This window comes from Mustelus asterias, chromosome 25 (assembly GCF_964213995.1).
Source record: "Mustelus asterias chromosome 25, sMusAst1.hap1.1, whole genome shotgun sequence".
Taxonomy (NCBI): Eukaryota; Metazoa; Chordata; class Chondrichthyes; order Carcharhiniformes; family Triakidae; genus Mustelus; species Mustelus asterias.
The window spans coordinates 17,017,634-17,034,655 of record NC_135825.1 but is presented as its reverse complement, the minus strand read 5'-3'; the positions used below and the strand labels follow the sequence as shown (position 1 = coordinate 17,034,655).

The 17,022-nt window shown below is 44.8% G+C and overlaps 1 protein-coding gene across 1 annotated transcript in view; it reads left to right on the top strand.

Annotated features, from left to right (window-relative positions):
* Window positions 1–5,618: 5,618 nt before the first annotated feature.
* Window positions 5,619–17,022, top strand: part of LOC144511829 (prolargin-like) — a 31,694-nt gene continuing 20,290 nt past the window's right edge. The window contains exon 1 of the mRNA XM_078242193.1: window positions 5,619–5,777. The gene's annotated coding sequence lies outside the window, so the exon portion shown is untranslated. The remainder of the gene's footprint in view (window positions 5,778–17,022) is intronic.

Genomic DNA, 17,022 nt, shown 5'->3' with positions numbered 1-17,022 from the left:
AGATTGCAAAGCTGGAATTCATTGAACAGCAATTATGACCAGCATGCTCAAATTAATGCTCACTCATCATGATGGAGTAAATCCAAGGACAACAGTGTTGTTCAAATATGCAGCACTCAGACAGAGGAGTTTGAAGGCAGCAGCACATACAGCATGTAAGGGCTTTTCTGAAATGCCTCCAAGGTTATTTTAACAGTGTGGGGAAGAAGAAACAGTAACACGTTGGGTGTCAGTAGTGAGAAGGGATAGATCATAGAATCCCTACAGTGCAGAAGAAGACCATTTGGCCCATCGAGTCTGCACTGACTGTCTGACAGCGTGTCTTACCCAGGCCCTCTCGCCCACCCTACACATTTACCATGACTAATCCCCCTAATCTACACATCTTGGGACACTAAGGGGTAATTTAGCATGGCCAATCCATCTAACCTGCACACCTTTGGAGTGTGGGAGGAAACCGGAGCATCCAGAGGAAACCCACGCAGACAAGGGGAGAATGTGCAAACTCCACACAGACAGTAACCCAAGGCCGGAATTGAACCCGGGTCTCTGGTGCTGTGAGGCAGCAGTGCTAACCACTGTGCCAACTTGCCGCCCTATAAATTTTTCTCTAAGATTTCAGAGGTATTGTAGAAGGGATTAAAATGCATTTTGAACCCTTCAATATTTCTCTGGTTGTTCAGTTGGATGTCTAAAAGCAGAGGTTTTTGGGTCCTGATTCTCGGATAATTAAAACACTTGGGAATTTGAGGTAACGTCACTTTGAATATTTGATAGATATCCATAAATTATTAAACTGTGGCATATTTTTCAAGTCTTTTTTACTGGATTCAATATAAGAACTATGATATTTTTCATCTTTCTATAATCATTAATGTTGCAATGTAGTTATCCACTTTAAAGTGTATTGCATGTTAAACAGTTCTTTAATAAACATTTAAATAAGTTAGCAAAGTATAAAGTCTCTTGTAAGCAGTTTTAAGAACCCATCTTAACAGTGGCAGATACAATTTTTTGAAGAACAAACCCCAGACCCTTATAATATCCGGGACATTGTAACTTGGCCAATAATTATTTAACATGCTATCTTCTTCCTTAGGGAAAAGATGGTTTACTTTCTCAGATTCAAAATTAGTGTTTCTGGGAAGTGGCTCTTTAGAACTCAAGTGTGTGCTGACTGTTAGGTGATAGCTCCTATTCTGGAGTAGCCCCAGAAACAGGGATACAATAATGATCCGCATCAATCCTGCTGTTCCTCCAAGGTCACTGGGTCAGAATCCTGGAGCTCCCAGGAGGGTACCTACACCACAGGTACTGCAGCCATTCAAGAAGACAGCTCACCATTGCCTTCTCAAGGGCAATCACTGATAAGCAATAAATACTGGCCTACCCAGTGATGCTCACATCTCAAGAGTGAATCGAAAGAAAGTACTGCACTACAGTGTCAGCCAAGGTTTTGGTTGAAGTTCAGAGACTTTTGTTATTACGGCAACTGTTTTATACAGAGCAGGATCTCACAAACAGCAAAAGGGATGATTGACGGGAACCCTCTCATTGAGACTGTTTTCACTCTGTTTGGGGAAGTTTTGGTTGATGGCAACTTGTGCTTTTCTTTAAATAGAACCACTGAACAGGAAGATATGGCCTGAGATTGAATTCTCACCCAAATGTCAATCCCTCCAACAATATAGCATTCAAAATAGGACAGAAATGTCAGAATCCCATCCTCGATTAGACTTGAATTTACAGCCTCCTGAGTTAGAGTGCTGTCAACTGAACCAGGATGATATTACTTTAGAGAATTCATTTTCATATTGCAGACGGTGCTTGATGTTATGCTCTGCTCTGCTGATTTGTCCAGCTTTTCTGCTTGGTTGTTTGGTGTGCTATCAAAGTAAAAATTCCTGATTAAATCATTGGGGATGAAATTGGCCCATATCATAGAATCCCTACAGTGCAGAAGGAGGCCATTTGGCACACCGACTCTCTGACAGAGTGACTTATCCAGGCATCTACCCAGCCTTATCCCTGTAACCCCGCATATTCACCATGGCTAACCCATCTAACCTATACATATTGGGAGAACAAGTGATAATTTAGCATGGGCAATGCACCTGTACTCCTTTCACTGTGGGAGAAAACTGGAGTACTCGGGGGAAACCCACGGAGACATAGGGAGAATGTGCAAATTCCACACAGACAGTCACCCAAGGCCAGAATCGAACCCGGGTGCCTGGCGTTGTGAGGCAGCAGTGCTAACCACTGTGCCACCGTGCCGCCCTAAGTTTTATAAGTTATGTGACAGGCTCAAAGAGAATCAAACAGGCCTTTTACACCATGATTGCTTTTCATTTTCATTGGAAACTATTTCACTCATTGTTCGACATTGCTAGCATAAACCAAAGAGCATCGAGGATGGGATTATCCAATCTCGTTCACCCTGCCACCACTGGCAGTGAGCATGGACAATTTGGCGCTCAGCCAAAGCTCCATTCACTGCAGCGGGAGCAGAGAATCCCAGCTGTGGATAAGGTCAGAGAATCTCAGCCATGGACAAGGTCAGAGAATCTCAGCCATGGACAAGATCGGAGAACCCCATCCTAAATCTTAGCAGTCTGCAAAAAGTTTCATTGCCCTGCTGTTAGTTGGCCCAAATGGTCCACCATTGTACACAGCTCTGCCAGATATTCCAGTCATTTCTATTTACCACAATGAAAGTAGTCTCGCTTTAACATGTGGGGCGGCACTGTAGCACAGTGGTTAGCACTGCTGCTTCACAGCTCCAGGGACCTGGGTTCGATTCCCGGCTTGGGTCACAGTCTGTGTGGAGTTTGCACATTCTCCTCGTGTTTGCGTGGGTTTCCTCCGGGTGCTCCGGTTTCCTCCCACAGTCCAAAAATGTGCGGGTTAGGTTGATTGGCTGTGCTAAAAATTGTCCTTAGTGTCCCGAAATGCGTAGGTTAGAGGGATTAGTGGGTAAATATGTAAGGATATGGGGGTAGGGCCTGGGTGGGGTGGTGGTTGGTGCAGACTCGATGGGTCGAATGGCCTCTTTCTATACTGTAGGGTTTCTATGTTTCTATGTTAACATCACAGAAATTTGCTTCTCCATTGAAAAAGGAAAATAGATGACGAATCAATCTTTAAGACCCTTGGTCATCTTCCAAGATTCTGGAACAGTTCCTGCAGATTGGAGGGTAGCTAATGTAACCCCAATATTTAAAAAGGGAGGTAGAGAGAATACAGGGAATTATAGATCAATCAGCCTAATGTCGGTAATGGGGAAAGTTCTAGAATCCATTATCAAAGATTTTATAGCAAAACACTTGGAAAACAATAATAGAATCAGTTAGAGTCAGCATGAATCTATGAAAGGGAAATCAGAGGTGGCACGGTACCATAGCGGTTAGCACTGCTGCCTCTCAGCACCAGGGACCCGGGTTCGACTCCAGCCATGTATGACTGTCTTTGTGGAGTTTACACGTTCTCTCCCAGTCTGCGTGGGATTCCTCCAAGTGCTCTGGTTTCCTCTCACAGTCCAAAAATGTGCAGGTTAGGTTGATTGGCCATGCTAAAATTCCCCCTTGGTATACCAAGATGTGTAGGTTAGGGAGGGTTAGCAAGGTAAATGCATGGGGTTGGTGATAAGGTCAGGGTGAGATGATCCATCGGAGAGTCAGTGTAAATTTGATGGGCTGAATGGCCTGCTTCTGCACAGTAAGGTCTCTATGATTCTATACTTGACAAATCTACTGGAATTCTTTGAGGATGTAACTAATAGAGTTGATGAGGGGGAGCCAGTGGATGTGGTTTATTTGGATTTATAGAAGGCTTTTGACAAAACCCCACGTAAGAGATTAGTTTGTAAAATTAAAACGTATGGGGTTGGGGGTAATGCATTGAGATGGATAGAAAACTGGTTGGCAGACAGGAAACAAAGAGTAGAAATAAACAGGTCTTTTTCCAAATGGCAGGCAGTGACTAGTGGGGTACTGCAGGGATCAGTGCTAGGACTCCTGCTGTTCACTATATATATAATATATATATCTATATATATGAATGATTTAGATGAGGGAACTAAATATAGTATCTCCAAATTTGCAGATGACACAAAGCTGGGTGGGTGGGTGAGATGTGAGGAGGATACAAAGATCCTTCAGTGTGGTTTGGACAAGATGTGTGAGTGGCAAATTAATCTCAGATGCAGTATAATTTGGATAAATGTGAAGTTATCTAATTTGATAGCAAAAACGGGAAGGGAATGGCCTTCATAGTGAGGGGATTTGAGTGCAGGCACAGGGATGTCTTGCTGCAATTATACAGGGCCTTGGTGAGATCACACCTGGAATATTGTGTATTGTCTCTTTATCTGAGGAATGATGTTCTTGCTCTAGAGGAAGTGCAGAGAAGGTTCACCAGACTGACTCCCGGGATGGCAGGACTGACGTATGAGGAGAGATTGAGTTGGTTAGGATTGTATTTGCTGAAGTTCAGAAGAATGGCGGGGGAGGGGGGGGGGGGGGTGGGTGGGCGGTGGCTGATCAGGCTATTGAGTTGGATGATCAGCCAGGGTCATAATGAATGGTGGAGCAGGCTCAGAGAGCCAAATGGCCTCCTCTTGCTCCTATTTTCTATGATTCTATGTCCAACATTCACCAACCTGCAACTGCTGTTGCAATAAACTTCAAATCAAGGTGAGGGCGCCTTTGGTTGTAGCCCTCCATCACCATTTAAAAGGCAGCAGTGCAACGAGGTGTGGGTCATTATGCTCAAAGGGATGCTTTCACACTGAGAATTTCATGTCAGCCACTGACCTTCTGAAGCCAGATAAAAATCTGTCAGATTCACATTTAATGTTGCTGTGTGCCCAATGTACGTTTAAAAAAATAATGAAACTTTGGAGCTTTCCTCCAGAGGAATCTTCACTGAGGAAGGCGGGAAGGACACAATGTTATTATTAATGTGGAGCCAGGAAATGCATTCCTCTACATACACTGACACTAAGTTGCGGCGCCTTATCATTTTGAATCACTGGTTGGAGTTCCAAAGATCTTAAATTGGTTGACTCCAGATGTTGACAGAAACTGATGTTGGCAGAACCCGATGTACAAGAACAAAATAAAAACTTGCTGCCAAATATCAAAAGTATCAAAACAACAAAAAAGCTGAGGAAAAGTGAACCTTTTTGTTTTGTGCCCAATCAGAAAATGTGCAGGAATGTCTATAATAGCTTGATAACTTCTGTTGATAAGTACTTTTCAAGAACTCACCAGAAAGGCAGACATTCTGCAGTTTATAACTCTGCAGCATTCGCTAGGAATGCACATAAACCATCCACATTGTAAAATAAAGAGGTTTAGTCTTCTGAAATGTCTCCCTGCCCAGAAAGAAAGCCTCGGAGACTATTTTCAACTTTCCCTTAATAAGTCTCCACGGAATTGTGTATCCCTCACCCAGACTCTTTCGGGACATAGGTAACTGCCAGAAAGACTCTTGGTGAAATGATGCATAAATATTGGAAAGAATGTGGGGAATGCAATGATGAAAGAATGCATTTATTTCAATGAAGTAAACGTTATTAAATATGGCAAGTTGTGCAGGAGGATTTTGGGGGGTGTGGATTCAGTCTTAAGGAGTTGGCTGAGAGATAAAGGATGTATTGTTGCTCCGATGGAGTCTGAGGGACTCGAAACAAACTGAAACATAACAAAAACATACAGCACTATCAGTCGAGGCACTGCATTTAGGAAGAAGCAGACAGATTCTGGAGGGTTGTGGTAAGCATGCATTTTGCTACAAGTTTAATGTTCGACAATGTTGGTCTAAATGTTCGAGATAAAAGCTCTCTAAATGTTTCTAGGATCAAATGTTAGCCGTTTTCTGATTGTTACTGACATTTTTGATGGAATTTATTAAGAAAACATCAGCGATTTCTGGAGATGTTTAGTTCAGTAAGTTTGAATAATCCAACTTCTCTCAATCCATATTTGTCAGTGTGAATACATTTTCTTAACAAAACATTTTTTACTTCTAGTTTGATGGATTGGAACAAAACTTTAAAGTATTTTGCTTAAACTTGAATAAACATTAAGATACTTTTCTTATTGAAGTTGAACCTTCATTGTGATGGATATATAGAGCTTGGCATTCAGTTTTGCTAAACATATGAAGTACACATTGTAAGTGAAGACTTTTTTGTGTAGCAGAATTTATTGTAATTAATTCCTAACAAGCTTGCCATTTGACTTGAGCAGGGGCCAAATACTCAGGAATATTACACTTCACACTCAGACACATGAATGTGTTTATACATTACATGCCCTGTTCAATTTACATGTTTTCTTGCTGTTTTACATCGAACTTTAGTAGCTAGCTTATAGTTTTCACCCATCAAAAGAATCATATTCATTACTTCAGTTCTGTTACTTTTCCCTTGCCAAAAACTTGCAGTAATTAATTTTCAAGCAGACTTCCTGTTTTTCTTCTGAAAGTAGCACTCAAGTCAATTGGATCTGAGATTTGAACTGCGTGTCTTATTTACTTTTACTTAACTCGCTCTTCCCTCGCACTTAAAAGTTGTGGTTGTTAGCTGCCACCTAAAGCACTTGAGTGTCCCAGCTCCACACACCTGCACAGTGATACCATCAGCGATCCGTCAATTGACAAAAAAACAAATTAGGTTGCAGCAGATTTCTGAAGTGCCTCAGACGATCGAATAGGTCTGAGTCATCAAAACTTGTGGAAACTACAGCACAAAATAAACTTAGATTGTTAGAGAGCAAGTAAGAGAGATGTTAGACCTCTAATATATTCTGATTCATCTGTGATGTCCCACGAGTTTTAGCCTAATTTTGTGTTGTGAACAACTGCAGACTCAGCTGCATGACAGTCTGTTGCGTGAAGCTGACTTGACTGAACAATGTTATTTCATCCTCGACATTTCCTCAGGGAACACTGATTTTGTTGCTTTTCTCAGTTTAGGACGACTGATTGAATTCCTTTATGATTCTTTGAAAGGATTGTTTTATTTAACAGTTTGTAACCCTGCAGTTTTCTTTTCCTCTTCCTCTCCTATCAGCTTCACTCCAATTCTCCAGCTATAAATGCACCACAACACCTTGTGGGCAACCATTTCCTAAGAGTCCGCAGTCCTTTGAACCTTCAGGCGGCTTATTGGGCCCTATTTTACCATTTTGATTCTAAGTGCTGGGCGGATTTAAAACTGGGAGTGTTTCAGATCCGAGTTCTAGACCCGTTTTCAGGCGCCCCCATACGCACCCTGCCTGCAAATATATCAACAATTCCGAATTGCGCTGCAGAAACCTCTGGACGGGGCTTAACACGTCCGAAACACTGCAGCTCCGATCGGTGCCTCCAACCGCGCACTCGCAGAAAAAAATGACAGAATGCAGCTCCCATGCCACATCGTTCCCTGGCCGAGTAATGCCTCCCCATGGCCCCCACAGACATTGCCCCACCCCAACAACATTACTGACCTCCTTATCCCCCTACCCTCTGCCAACGAGACCAATCGTGGGCCCCTCCCCCCACCGATCTCAGGCAGAATGGCAGCGGACCCCACCTTCCCCCTCACTGATCTCAGACAAAGTGGCAGCGGACCCCACTTCCCCCTGACTGATCTCAGGCAGAATAGCAGCAGAACCCCCCTCCCCCATCAGCGATCCCAAGCAGCGAGCCGTCGGACCCATCCCCCCTCTCCCCCTGCCCCCCCCCCCCCCACCGCCCCCCCCCCCCCCCCCCCCCCCCCCCACGCCCCACACCCCCACCCTGCACTGATCTTGGATGCTTGGCACTTACCTCCTCACTAACTGGAGCACCTGGATTCAGCGCCTATTCTGGATGAGTGAACGCAGTGGTAAAGGGGGAAGTGTCGGTAAGGTTGGGCGTGCAGCCCATTAAGCCAATTTAAAGGCATGCAAATGGCCATCACACCTGTTTCGGGTGCGGTCCCAATCGCGGACATTTTCGGGCCTTGGTAAAGGGGAAACCAGTGCAGAGATGGGCGCGGACCGCGCTACTCACCTCACGCCGACTTTATCAAGTTTTCGCTCCCGAAAACAGACGCAACTTGATGGTAAAATCGGGCCCATTGCCTTCAGCAAAGGAGTGGAACTTCTAACTTCCCCCCTCCTCCAAACCCCACACCTTCATAAGATGCATGATTGAAGTCTGATACAGGATAACAAAAATGTGTGGGTTAGGTTGATTGGCCGTGCTAAAAATTGTCCTTAGTGTCCTGAAATGTGTAGGTTAGAGGGATTAGTGGGTAAATATGTAGGGATATGGGGGTAGGGCCTGGGTGGGATTGTGGTCAGTGCAGACTCGATGGGCCGAATGGCCTCTTTCTGTACTGTAGGGTTTCTATGTTTCTATGTAACAAGTGAGCATTTGATTAGGATAAGGACCGCTCGTGCACATGTGACTGGGATATACATTCATTAGTGCACATGTGGCTTAGGTACACATTCATTAGTGCACGCGTGACTTCGATACACACTCACTCATGCATGTGTGACTTAGGTACACATTCACTCATGCATGTGTGACTTGGATATATGTTCATTGGTGAATATGTGACTGGGATACATGTCTCCTGGTGCATGTGTGACAAGAATACAACTGGAATTCTCTGGCCATTCCTACCGGGATTCTCCGGCCCCGCCGGCAGCAGACCCCCGCCCATGGGTTTCCTGCTGGCATGGGGTGGTGTCAATGGGAATTCCCATTGACAGCAGTGGAACTAGAGAATCCTGCTGCTAGCAAACAACGCACTATCTCCCGCCGGCAGGAAACCCGCGGCTGGGAGGCCAGAGGATTTTGCCTTACATGCCTACTGGTGGACATGTGAGTGGGATATAGGTCTAGTGGTGCAGCTGTGAGCTTAAATAGCTGGCTGGCTATTTCCCACAGCAGCTTCACAGACATAGGTCTACACATCTGCATTGTCCATCAGAGGTAGCAGGATAATAACCAGAAGCAAGAACCCTGGGCAATATGGTTTGATTCACATACTCAAGGTAATCAATGTCAAGTTCAGAACACAACCACACATAGCCTAACCCAGAAATGCTAATTCGACACAGAATGAGTAAACCAGGGTGGAGATTTCCAGCCACACCCACTGCCAGCATCACCTGGTCTCACCGAAAGTCAATTAACTTCCTACAGGTGGATTTGTGAGCATTTCTTCAACCTGGTTCAGCATAAGTTTCACACGTTAGCACCAAATGCATCATGTGTGAAACTCATGGACAATGAATTCCAGAGGTGAGGTGAGAGTAACTGCCTTTGACATTTAGGTAATATTTGACTGAGTATAGCATGAAGGAGCCCCAGCAAAACTGAAGTCAATGGGAATCAGGGGAAAGCTTAACATAAAGCAAGGTGGTTGTCATCTCAACATCAGCGCATCATTACAGAAGTTTCTCAGAGTGATTTCCTAGACCAAACCATTTTCACCTACTCCATCAATGACATTCATCAGTGAAGTAGAAATTTCCATTGATAATTGCACAACATTCAATACCACTTGTAGCTCTTCAGACACTGTGTGTCATAAACAGGAAGACCTGAACAATGTTCAGACTTGGGTTGATAAGTGTCAAGTAATATTCCTGCCACACAAGTTTCAGGCAATGATCACCACCAACAAGAGAGAATCTAACTATCTCCTCTTGAAATGAAACTAAGTAGCATTACCATTTCTGAATCCCCCTGTATCAATATTCTTGGCATTACCATTGATTAATAGCCTAACTGGACTAGCCAATAAATATGTGGCTACAAGAACAGGTCAGAGGCTGGGAATTCTGAGCAACTCATCTCCTGGTTCCCCAAACCATGCCCACCATCTATAGGCACATGGTAAGGGCTATTTTAGAATACTCTCCATTTGCCAAGATGAGAGCTCCAATAATATTCAAGGAACTCAACACCATCCAAGACAAAACAGCCCACTTGATTGACACCCCATCCACCACCTTCAACATTTACTCCTTCCATCACTGACACTCAGTGGTAGCAGTGTGCACCATCTGCAAGATACGCTGCCACAACTCACCAAGGCTCCTTCAACAGCACCTTTCAAATGGAGGATTTCAATCACAAAGAAGAACAAAAGCAACAGGCGCATGGAAACACCTTCACCTGCAAATTCCCCTCCAATCCACACAGCATTCTGACTTGAAACTATACCACTGTTGCTTCACTATTGCGGGGTCAAAAGCCCTTCCTACCTACACTTTTGGTGTCCCTACGCCACATGGACTGTAGCAGCCAGAGGGGGGAAAAAACAATTTAGACCAGTGTTTTTACTTTCCCTGTTTTACTGGTGTTTCATTTTAAAGTATACAAGACCAGTTCAGGCCAGTATTCTTATTTCTCTGTTTTACTGTTTTTCTTTTCCTTCTGGGCAGTTCAAAAAAATGGCTCACCATCCCCTTCTCAAGGGCAGTTATAGATGGATAATACATGTTGGCCGAGTCAACCATGCCCAGATTTCATGAACAAACATAGAAAGAAAATGATCTCCTCCAAGGTGGCTTCCAAATTGTTACTTTCCCAAACGAGTCATTAATGAGCAACGTCTGAGCAAGATAGAGTTAACCAGTTTAATGGAATAAGAATCACATCCAAGAATCTTCACTGCTTGCAACACTTTTTTTTAATATAAAAGCCCTTTGAAAATCTATGAGTTTTTCTTTCAAAGGAACAAGAAGGAAAATGCTAAATGAAGAAATGATATATTTTGGCATAGAAATGTGATAAAGTAAGATTACTTCCATAATATATATCTGCAGGAGTTATAAACAATGTTGCACCATTAATAAGATCTTCTACGTGAAAATGGAAAGTTTTGTGACAGGTTACATTGCACTGAAAGAGCTTGCCAATCAACTTCAGTGAATTTCTTTCTGCTGGGTAATGCTTACTTATTCCCTAATCAGGCTGTGTTCGCGCATGATTGCATCTTTAATCCCTTCATTTATTCTGTTATTTATAAATGTAGAGCTTGATTTTGAACTTTTTTTCATTCACTGTGTGTGTCTGAAAGCCCTGCCAATGATTATGCCATCTTTATGTCGTGACTTAGACATTGTCCAGCTTCTCATTGTTTCCATTGATCCAGAAAGGTTGAGATCAGAAACGTTTGACAAGTTCTATAAAGAAGTATTCCATAAACATTGCAATCCGTATTGTTTGTGGCAAAAGACCCAAAGGATCAAAGCTACACCCTCTGATTGAAGCCATACGACATATTTGATTCATTGGGTCTGGGGTGTCAGTGGCAAGATCAGCACCCATGCCCGTCCCGGTACAACTGAGTGACTTGGAAGCCATATTGAGGACAATTAGGAGTCAACAATTGGAATCACACGCAGACCAGCTTGGGTAAGGATGTCAGAATTCCTTCCCTAATGGAAATTGGGCTCAATTTAATGCCTTCACCCCTCGGCAGATCTGAAAGCAGGGGTGGCTCACACGTACATGACCAGCTCTTTGCCTTCCTGCCTCATCCCAACTTGTTTCCCAAATTACATATGGCAGTAGCAGCATGGGCAGGCTACTCACTCTTGGGCCTACTGAAGCCCTTAATTGGCCCATTGATGGCTATTAAAATGGTTCATCCTTATCCCACCACTCTTTTACCTGCGGTAGGGGAAGACTTAGGTCAAGTGGTTAGCCTGACAGGCTTTACTGGATAATCTGGTGTTGGGCAAAAGTGAGTAGGGGGAGGTGGGTGGATGGGGGGGAGATTACCTCTTTTGGGGCATCTCTCTGTGTCCCTTGGGGACATCCCCTACCTTCCCAAGGTCATACCCCCTCTCCATTTTAACTCTACCTCCCCTTGGCCTCTCACACGAAGCCCTTCCCACCTACCTGCCAGGCAGGGCCTAGCAACACCCTGGGCCTACCTCAAGTCCAGCTTCCATAACTGCCCCTTCTTCAGCCAAGGGCTTGCTTCAGCCATGTTTTGGATCTGGAGCTAGGGGAGATGGAGCAACAGGGCTGAAATCATTGTATAACACTTTGGCATTGAATGTTGACTGAGGCCTAGTGTGCTGATTTAAGATTTAGGACAATTAGGGGATGTGGAGCAATGGCGACTGCTCAAACCTGGTGCTCACAAAGCTGCCAGCAAATCCAGCTGATAGATCATCCAGATGTTGGGGGAGGGGTGAAATTCTCGACCTGAAGTAATTAACACCACGCCAAGTGTAATATGGCTATGGGGCAGCTGGCTATTCAGTGGGCAGGCTCCTGACCGATGTTTTAGTCAGGGATGGGTGAGGGAATTTAGCACCCTGTAAAATCTAGGCTGTTAGTTTTTACAGCATTCCTGTGGATCTGTGGTCACCATTACTGATGCTAACTTTGTTAAAAATTCTAGATTAATTCACTTCACTGAATTTATAATCTCCAGCTGCTGCTGTGGGATTTGAGCTCATATCCAGTCTCTGAATTACTATGAGGATAACATAACTACTATACTACTGTACCTTCACTTTTATTTCCCACCTCAACCTGACAGTTCTTACAGTCTAGTTACTTGTGAATCACAACCTGTCGATTTTCCTTCTGAATGCTGGAATATGCTTTGTTTTTTAATCGAAAATGTGGACTCAAAGGATTTTAGACAAAGTTATGGGGCACAATGGTTAGCATTGCTGCCTCAAAGCTCCAGGGACCCGAGTTCAATCCCGGCCTCGGGCGACTGACTGTCTGAAGTTTGCACATTCTCCCTGTGTCTGCATCGGTTTCCTCCAGGTGTTCCGTTTTTTTCCCACACTCCAAAGATGTGCTGGTTAGGTGGATTGGCCATGCTAAATTGCCCCTCAGTATCCCAAGATATGCAGATTAGATTGATTAGCCATGGTAAATGTGTGGGGTTTCAGTGATATGGTGGGGTAAAGGGCCTGGGTAAGATACTCTGTCAGAGAGAGTCAATGAACACTTGATGGGCTGAATGACCTCCTCCTGCACTGCAGGGATTCCATGATTCTATATCTCTTATTTTCAGAGCTATTTGAAGGAATATCGAGTCAAGAGATTTCAGGAAAAAAAAGTGTTTGAGTGCAGGAGTTCAATCATAGAATCATAGAAACCCTACAGTGCAGAAAGAGGCCATTCAGCCCATCGAGTCTGCACCGACCACAATCCCACCCAGGCTCTATCCCCATATCCCCACATATTTACTCGCTAATCCCTCTAACCTATGCATCCCGGGACACTAAGGGGCAATTTAGCATGGCCAATTAACCTAACCCGCACATCTTTGGACTGTGGGAGGAAACCGGAGCACCCGGAGGAAACCCACGCAGACACAGGAAGAATGTGCAAACTCCACACAGACAGTGACCCAAGCCGGGAATCGAACCCAGATCCCTGGAGCTGTGAAGCAGCAGTGCTAACCACTGTGCTACCGTGCTGACCAAATGGAGACAAAGGTGGCAGGCAAACTTACCAAACACATTTTAAGTCCCGAGGAAGCATGAAAATGGGAGAAATTTGCATTGTCTTTTGGGCGACTTAAAAATCGAATCTTAGTTTCCTGACTGTGGCAAGAAAATCTTGACGAACTGGAAATCCACCAGAAAGGGGAGTAGATGCGGCCTAAATCACCTGAAAGCTAGCTGATAGCAGCAGAGGGTGCCATTGCGCATGTGCAGGTTCCTATGCTCTGAGAGCACAATGACCTGTCAGTGCCTCTGCTGCTATCAGCCGGCTTTCATGGCCCAGCAATCCCACATGCCCTGTTACCATGGGAAACTGCGGCTGAATGCCACCAACTCCCCCAGAATGATCGTGACATCACCCTGCCCAGAATGATCACGACCCCCACCCAGAATGATCACGAGCCACCCCTCGTGGGACAATCGCGAACCCCACCCGGAACAATCGTGACCCGCCCCGGACGGATCGCAGCTGAAATGACCAGCCTCACCCCCCACCCCCACCGGTTGCTGTTCAGTAATGCATAGTGGTCTTCTCCCAACCCCACCAGATGGCCTGCCCTGGTCTGGACTCACCCCCTCATTTGCCCCACCCCTCAGGCCCCACCCCTTGGCATTGCCCGGTGCCCAGTGTGCCAGGCTTGCACTGGCAGGGTGCTATGCTGGCAGTGCCTAAGGGGAACCTCCCTGCTCCCAAGCTCCAGGGGAGGGCCTCAATGGCCTTCAGTTCTACCGGCGAAGCCATCACGTCTGGTCCCCGTTGATGGGGGACCATATGTGATCCTCGCAGGAGAGAACCTTACCCAGTGAGGCCAAGAGGCAAGTGACCCCGGAAGATTCTGTCCCGGCCTCGCTAATTCCATTCAATTTGGTTTTTAAATTTAAGTACTGCAATCAGCTGGGCACAAGGCTAATTGTACCTGATTTGCGGTGCTGGTAAGACCATGAGAGGCCCGAAATCGTATTGGATCCTGACTCTGGGCTCTCTTGTGATCTTGCTGGCTTGCCCCAGCCATCGGCCGGCAGAGCACAATGATAAGGTCACCCCCCCAAAGAATAAATAGTAAGAGCTGCCCTTTTATAAAACTGATTCATTGTCGTTGCTTTTTCACGAACCATTTTTTGATCGCTATTCAAAATGGCTCAGCACGTCTCAAACTAAGATTTGGAAGCTATGCCAGTGCAAATATAAACCATTGATACACTCCAGATCCAACTTCCCAGCTCTGCTATCAGAAGGTTCTCTTTGTTGCCAAGGGCTTCAGTCATGTTTTGGATTCTGGACATGGAGCAACAAGGCTGAAATCATTGGATAACAATTTGCATTGGATGTTGACTGAGACCTAGTGAGCTGATTTGAGATTTGGGACAATTACGAGGTGGTTTGAATCCTATTTTATCATATAAAATAACTGATGACTTCATACCGAGCATTTGGCGAGTATATATATGTCAAACCATCTTCATCTCTTCATTTTGTTTGGCACATGGTGAACTTGGCAATGAAACCCGATTACTGTAGTTTATAAAATAAATGCAAAGCTTGCTTTCTTAAGATCCCAGGGGTGCTATTTAAAGAAGAATAGGGGGATGTCCTGGCTAATATTTGTCCCTCGATCAAAATCAGTAAAATAGATTATCTGGTCATTATACTATTACTATTGCGGGACCTGCTGTACACATATTGGCAATGGCATTTCCCTGTATCAGGTCTGACTAAACTTCAAAACAAAAGCACGTAATTGGTTCCAAAACATTTTGGGAAGTTCTGAGGTAGTGAAACACACTATATAGACATTAGCTCTCCACATACCCAGAAGGAAAACATAGTTCAGACCAGTATTTCTTTTTTCCTTCTGAGAATAGCATTCGTTCACTGCGGTTTGCTCTTGGTAGATACATAATAGACAGATCTGAAGACATCAGCTAACATTCCTGCATTTTTTTTCTGCTTTATATTCTTCCATTGTGGAAGTATGCACACTATCCAAGCTAGTCGCTCACGTACTGCAATCTTCAAGTCTTTGTCTGAATCATAGGGAGATATTTAATGGAGACATTGGGGGGGATCTCAGGCACCCCGCTGGAGAGCTGGCAAGAACCTCTTTCAGTGAAAGCCCCATCGAATTTAGTGCCACTCAGGCACTTAAATAGACAGCCTTAACTGGCATCAAGGACCCCCAGAGCCAGAAGTAACAACTGCTGAGAGCTGCTGGCCAATCAGAGCCTTGCAGTTCCACTGAACTGCAGTGCCATTGGGAGATGTTGGCTACTGACATGATAACACCCAGTCTAGGCCGAGGATTGGTGCTGCATCCCAGGTCACAACTGAGAGCAGGATGGGGGTCATGGAAAATCAGTAAAACTACAAAATGAAGGGTCCCATTATAAGCTTTCCAAATGCATACTTTAAAATGGAATTTTAATATTACTGGTGATTTTTCATGGGATTGGAATATTTTGAATTTTTTTTATTTTTGGATGGGGTGGGAGGTTGGTGTTGGCAGTAAGGGCAAGGGAACAAAGAGATCTAGGGGTACATGTTCATAGCTCCTTGAAAGTGGAGTCACAGGTGGACAGAGTGGTGAAGAAAGCATTCGGCACGCTTGATTTCATCCATCAGAACATTGAATACAGGAGTTGGAATGTCTTGTTGAAGTTGTGCAAGACATTGGTAAGGCCACACTTGGAATACTGTGTGCAATTCTGGTCACCCTATTATAGAAAGGATATTATTAAACTAGAAAGAGTGCAGAAAAGATTTACTAGGATGTTACCGGGACTTGCTGGATTGAGTTATAAGGAGAGGCTGGATAGACTGGGACTTTTTTCTCTGGAGCGTAGGAGGCTGAGGGGTGACCTTATAGAGGTCTATAAAATAATGAGGGGCACAGATCAGCTTGATAGTCAATATCTTTTCCCAAAGGTAGGGGAGTCTAAAGCTAGAGGGCATAGGTTTAAAGTGAGAGGGGAGAGATACAAAAGTGTCCAGAGGGGAATTCTTTCACACAGAGGGTGGTGAGTGTCTGGAACAAGTTGCCAGAGGTAGTAGTGGAGGCGGGTATAATTTTGTCTTTTAAAAAGCATTTAGATAGTTACATGGGTACGATGGGTATAGAGGGATATGGGCCAAATGTGGGCAATTGGGATTAGCTTAGGGTTTTTTTCAAAAAAGGGCGGCATGGACAAGTTGGGCCGAAGGGCCTGTTTCCATGCTGTAATCCTCTATGACTCTAAGGGGGAGGGAGGGGGCGGCTCTTTGCAGCTCATCCCCCTTCCTAGCTGTTCCTAATGCCAGTCCCTTGATCAGAGATAGAATGCCTTTTAACAATAGATCCATCTCTCCCAGCAAAGGTTGGCTTGTCATGCTCCCCATACAGCGAGCATCATCTCCACCCCATCTACACCCCTGCTGGTGGGATGAGGCCCTTAAATGAACATTAATTGCCCACTTGCAGGTCTCAATTGGTTGGGGTGGGAAGCCCAACCACAGGCTATCCCACTACGGACTTATTCAGAGTGGGGGTGGAGGTGGCAGTGTCCACAC